Source organism: Corapipo altera, unplaced genomic scaffold (assembly GCF_003945725.1).
Source record: "Corapipo altera isolate COAL_440 unplaced genomic scaffold, ASM394572v1 45, whole genome shotgun sequence".
NCBI lineage: Eukaryota > Metazoa > Chordata > Aves > Passeriformes > Pipridae > Corapipo > Corapipo altera.
In genome coordinates, this window is record NW_020884877.1 from 15,677,191 (window position 1) to 15,683,190 (window position 6,000).

At 34.7% G+C, this 6,000-nt stretch overlaps 1 long non-coding RNA gene across 1 annotated transcript in view; it reads left to right on the forward strand.

Moving 5' to 3' along the window:
* LOC113944165 overlaps window positions 1-6,000 on the forward strand; it is a 28,426-nt gene extending 22,426 nt beyond the window's left edge. The window contains exon 3 of the long non-coding RNA XR_003526600.1: window positions 5,897-6,000. This is a non-coding gene — a long non-coding RNA (uncharacterized LOC113944165). The remainder of the gene's footprint in view (window positions 1-5,896) is intronic.

Sequence of the window (6,000 nt, forward strand, 5' to 3'; positions counted from 1 at the left end):
CTTTTGGTTTTGTTTTGGTTTTTTTTTTTTTCCCTCCCAGATCCTTGCTTGATTAAGGGGGCAGTTTTATTGCATGAGATTTTGTGGGTAAGTGGAAGTGGGAAGTTCACTTGTGGAAAATGTGAACATCTGAACATTTTCATTCAAAAACCCTCCCTGAAATTTCTTTTGTGGTATGGCTGAACAATAATATTGGTTTGAAAGTGTGTGAGGTTTTTAAACTAGTATTTCCTTTTTCCCCCTTCCTGTTTTCAAATACATTCAAAACCTGAGACCAGGAAAAACCTAGATATTTTTAGAGCCAAATTTTTTAATCAAGAGTAGGATGTTCTGGATTTTCAGTGCACTTTAAGAACTTGCAGAAGCACAGACTGCATAGTGCTGAATTTAAGTGTCAGTTCTATTGTCTTCTGATCAATAAGATCCCTTAAAGAATCCAGAGAGACTGACAAAAAAAGAAAAGGAAGTAATTTAGAGAGGAACACTGCAAATGCAGCAGTCATGATGTTTTGAGTGCAAACCCTGTGTGTTGAGCTGCAGTAAAAGAAATGTAGGCTAACAGCCCAAAAAGGAGTAAAATATAAAAAAAATGTATTTTTCTATTGACTGTGCCATATGCTGTACAAATTAGGAATAAATTGTTTTTTCCAGGAATAGTAAGTATGATATGAAATGGAAAGTAATACTGAATGGTTTGATAGATGTGAAACAAATACTTAGAGTGACAAAGGATACTAATGAAGGTGTAGTATACACTGCTGTTTTAATAGCCTGTCACCAAAGGGATATACTAAGGCCATAGAATGTATTTGCTGGCGAATGCTTTCTCTTCTTATTTTTTAGGAAAGAGAATATAGTTGGATGACTCCTGACTAAACTTGTCAGTACTTAACTGTGAGCCTTTTCCATGTATCAGTAGTAAAACTTTCTGTCCTTGACCTTTCTGTATATTTTCCATTTAATCTTTTTTGCAGGAGAAAGGGGTGAGAGGGAGTAACAGGAGAGAACAGAAATGGAAGGGAAGGATAACAGAAAAGGAGGTGGTATATTTAACAGATATTGAGAAAACAGATTTTTTTCCTGTTTGTTCCACTGAATTTAAGCATGACTTTGGGCAAGTAAGGTAATGTTCTGTTTTCCAATATGCTTTAGTCAGTATCTTGAGGATTATTTGTCTCTAGGTACAAGAAGTACAGAAGAGATGTAAATATGTAAAAATTCTTATTTAAAACTGGTTTAAACTAGAGTCTTTCTAATGGCTGCCCTTGTAGATTGAAATGATGAATAGCTGAATGACAGCCTCACTAAGGGTAGTAGCCTGTTTTGAAGTGTTTAATAGTTTCATTATGTAGTGAGTCACATTTTGAATAGTTACATTTTTTAGAATTAAAGTATTTTGTTCTATCTTCCGTGTTAAAAAAAAAAGAACCAAAAAACCCTTGATACTATGCAAATACACTTTATGATTCATATCCGCAAACAATACCAACAAGATAAAAAGAAAGACACAATGAGATATGTCAGATAAGATTTTAAAAGCTTTGCCAGTGAGAAAGAACTTAAAATCCTGCACTTGATACCTAATGAATATTGTCTCAAGTTTTAGAATTACTTTTGCAGTATATTTGTGCTACTGTTACTAGAAAGATATGACTGTTCTTCTTCCCAGGATCTGCATTACCATGGTAGTTTTTTCTGTTATGCATATAGGACTGTTCTGAATTTTAAAAGATCTGGATCTGGCTGAAGATGAATAAGCAGCTGTAGGCTGCAAACACTCTGCTTGTGACTTCTACAGGAGGTCATAGCAAAAGAGAATAACTGATCAATCACCCTGTTCCAAACCAGCCACAGGAAATCATTGCTTCTGCTATGTGTGGACTTGACAGATGTCTATCTGAGCATTGCGTATTACTGTTCGACAGATGTCTGTCTGATCGTTGTGCATTACTGTTCAAACGTCTCTGAAATTTTCAAGATAAAGACCTAAGAAACAAAATAAAATATGTGTGAAAGTGACACTGTTTTTTAAGATATAAAATAGAAATTGACATGAGACAAGAGCACCCAAGATGCTTTTTTTTTGTGAAGGTTTGACTTTTCCACTTGTTAATATTTCAACCTGTTACCCACAAAGCAACAGAATGAGACACTGCTTGATGTTGGCTACACAGAACAAACTTTGTAAGCAGAGCACAGCAGCCAAGATCCTTATCTGACTTTACAGGACACAAACCTCATTTTTAAAGAACTGGCTCTGTAGTCTATCTACAGATAGTCTGTCAGAAGATTGAAATGGATCAGCTGCTGGTTTCAGATACTTCTTTCCATGCTCTAATAAATTGTGTGGCTGCTGTTCAGAACCTTTATGCAACCAAACATAATTTTCTAAGTGTAGGTGGAAGATTGGTGTTGACGTGCAGGATAGTTCTGACATTTGTAATAACAATAACTGTGGTGTCCAAGCGACATTATGCAACAGTCCTTGTGACCTTAAAGCTCCCAGATTTGCTGTTGTGACACTTAGCTTCCCAAGATCCCTTTACAATGGTAGGTGAAAATCTCCATTTTGCATCCTAGAAAACTCAATACACAGGAGACCTAAAAAAATGTCTTAGTGTTTTCCCTTGACAGTGGAAAAAACTGAAATACTTTTTTTCCTACATCAAACAGTTTATAGTTTAAACTCAAAATACAAACACCTGTTAATGACTGTGAAGGAACTACTGTAACTCAAAGGTTAAATTTCTGTAACTTGAAAGAAAATGCTGTAAGTCATTGGGCCCACAGAAGCTAGCAAGGTGATTATCTGTGTATTTGCTCTTGCCCTTATTCTCTATGGCATTTATTTGGCTAAATTCATAAAGGAAAAAATTGATTCAAAATACATTTCTTTAAAATGTCAGGAACAACTATGAATTCACACGTACTTTCAGTAGTCTTTCTGTCCTCTTGGCCAGTGGGCTTAAAATTTGTGAGATGGAAAGAAATAACTGTATTTTTTCTTTTGCAGTCTCCAGTGTGAATCTTTTGCAGAGGGAGTCAGATGAGTAATTTCAGTCTAAATCGCAAGGCATATATTAAAACATTATATTACTCTTGATATTAGTAGGCCTAATGGGCATGTATAATTTTTCTCCTTAATGTGTATATTTTTGGGGACATTTGATCCCTTCTTTCCCACTCTCCCCTCTTAGATACCCCTTGGAACAGATTAGGGCTATATTAAGAACTTGAATGAATTCTTGTTTGCCTTCCCTAAAAGACCTACAGGTTTTTACGTTATTGTTCTTTCCCTCTCACCCCGTTTCTACTTGCACTGAATGTTGGTTTGTAAAGAACCTTCCTAGCATGGTAGGTTATAATTTTAAGTAAAACAGTCCTGAGCAATGCTTACTTGGTGAGATCCTCAGAGGTTTGGGACAAGAATGGAGTCTGAACTGTTCGAAGAAACTTTCAAAGCAAACAGTGGGAACTCAGACCCAGCACTTTGCAGTTTGAACTTAGATAAACACTGAAACAACAACAAAAAGAAACAGAGAGATGAAAGACTACTGGCTTTTATGTCTGAGTAACAAACCTGCCTAATGGGGTAAAGAATCATTGAGGTAGTAATGGATTCTGAAAAAAAAATTACTATGTCAAATCTGAAGTTTGGTGACCCCTTTATTAAAAAGGTGTTTGATGCCTTTGTTTAAAATTGTAATCACCACAGAATATACATAGCTGTAGTTGTACATTTTTTATTCTGGAAAAAAAAATTTTCACGCTTCCATATAATGGTAACATGGCAATGAAAATCTTTATTTCCAGATGTTCATGCATCTAAGTATTTTTCCAAATCATATTCAAACACCTGCATAGCAGAATTAAATGAGTATAATAGAGGAGAAGAGGCACTTAAATTTAGAGATTGAGGTTGTAATTTAATGGCAAAAATCCATTTGAAAAGGGATCACTAAGCCCTCGCTCTATTAGAGTGCAATTACTGAGAAAGGACACCTTGTGGCAGTTGGTGGTTTAGTAAATGCACATGCCTGTGAAAAGTTTACATAGCTGCTTTTTTGTGATAAACATAATAAGAACCTATGGTTCTCTTCTCTGTAAGGATCAGATTACAGTCTGGTAAAGTCCATTTTATTGTATTTAAAATATAAATTATCAATAGACAACTTGCTACTGTTTTGTATTTAGGTTTCTTTTTCTAAAACTTTCTACCACTGTTTTGCTCTTAAAATAGTTGTAAAATTTAAAGACTTTTTTGCAAGCTCAGGATTAATTCCTGTTTGAGCAAGAATTCACAAGAATGGTTTTGATGTTCAGGTTTTTTTGTAAACATTATATCTTTTTATCCAAACATCCTTTGTTTTTATCTTCTTTTTATATTATCTGTGCTTTTCTCAGTTTGACACAGAAATATCTATGTTCAAGGTAATCAGCATTTAGGTGGTGGCTCTTGTTTAGATTCTTTCAGAGGACTACCTCTGGTAGGATAATAGCAAGTAGTGTTTTCCAAACAAATTTTTGAGTTGAGCATTTGAGATCTTAAGATAGTGAGGTGCACATAGTTCTCTTTAAGGTGCTCCTTGACCCAGTCGTGTGGTATTTCAAACTTATACATGCAGTACTGAATCTTGAGTAGCCCTGGATTCACATCTGGTTTTGTAGATGGGCTTGGGACCACCTATAATATTTAATTTCATTTTTATGTCAGTCTCTATTCTGAATAAAGATAAATTTAAGCAGAAGACCTCAAATGGATGAGATAAGGTTATCCTATGATCAGTTTTAATCATACTTTAACTTAAAAAAATCACTGGCATAATATGTGATGCAGGCACATATTCCCCATGTACTTACAAAGAGAACTCCTATTAACTTCAGTTGCAAAAGAAGTGCTGAAGGGTGAGAATCTTCATATGAATGCAGAAATAGAGCATTCACAAAATCCTGTGAGCCTTGAGGATTTTCACAAACAATGTACAGCAGAAAAAAAAAATTGAGGGGGTTCATATTGTGAATGTGTTCATTTGAGAACTGGATTATATTAGGAATGCTTGCTGGGAGGCTCTAAATCTCAGTCTTACCAGTTAATGAAAAATTATAGTGTTTAAAAAGCCCAACTGCTTTTTAAAGATATGTAAGGCCAGAAAATCAATTTTTAAATCATGGTAAGTAGTGGTAAGTACCATCAGCCTGGCAGTTTGCTGGAACTTCTTTTTTTTTGTACCTACGTTTTGTACCTATTTGTACCTATGTTTACAGCAGTAATCTCAAGTTCACACTTTTAATTCAGAACTAGTTTTCCTCAAATTACATATTTGTAAAACGCAAAAAGAGCACTTCTTCCCCCGTTGTTTGACTGTTGGAAATTAATCCAAACAAACAGATTAGCATTACACTGCCATTGCAGTGAATGTAGTTAATGAATATAACAATAAGCTGAAACACATCTAATCAAATTGAAATAAAATTATTATTACCAAATAATAGTGTGTATCTCAGATTTTTAAATGGAATTACATAAAATATTAATTTAACATAAAACACAGGGGGAATTTTTCTTGAAGCTTGGCCAAAGATGAAGGTTTTCTGTTTTATTATTCACTCTCACAAGGATACCGTCAAAATTCAATCACTCTTTTGTTTTATTGATATCCAGAATTCCATTAGACCTGGTCATGTTGGAGGAAAGATGAAACATGCCAGCTTTTTATCTCTGTGTTCATGCTTCTTGCAAGTAAAAGCATAAAATGGGATTCTGCAAACTTCATTGGATGTCTTGTCTAAGACTGCTGTCAGGGTTCTAGTAGGCCTTTTTACAATTTCAGCTGATAATCTACTCTATGTGATAGTTACAGTTACAAATTATTGTTTGTGTGTTTTGCTATTCTAGGTCAACTGCATGGGTATATACAGAAATTTCTGCTTATCATTTGACATGATTCTCTCCTGACAAATCCAGCATTTCACTGGGAAGAACAGGCATTCAAATCCTAA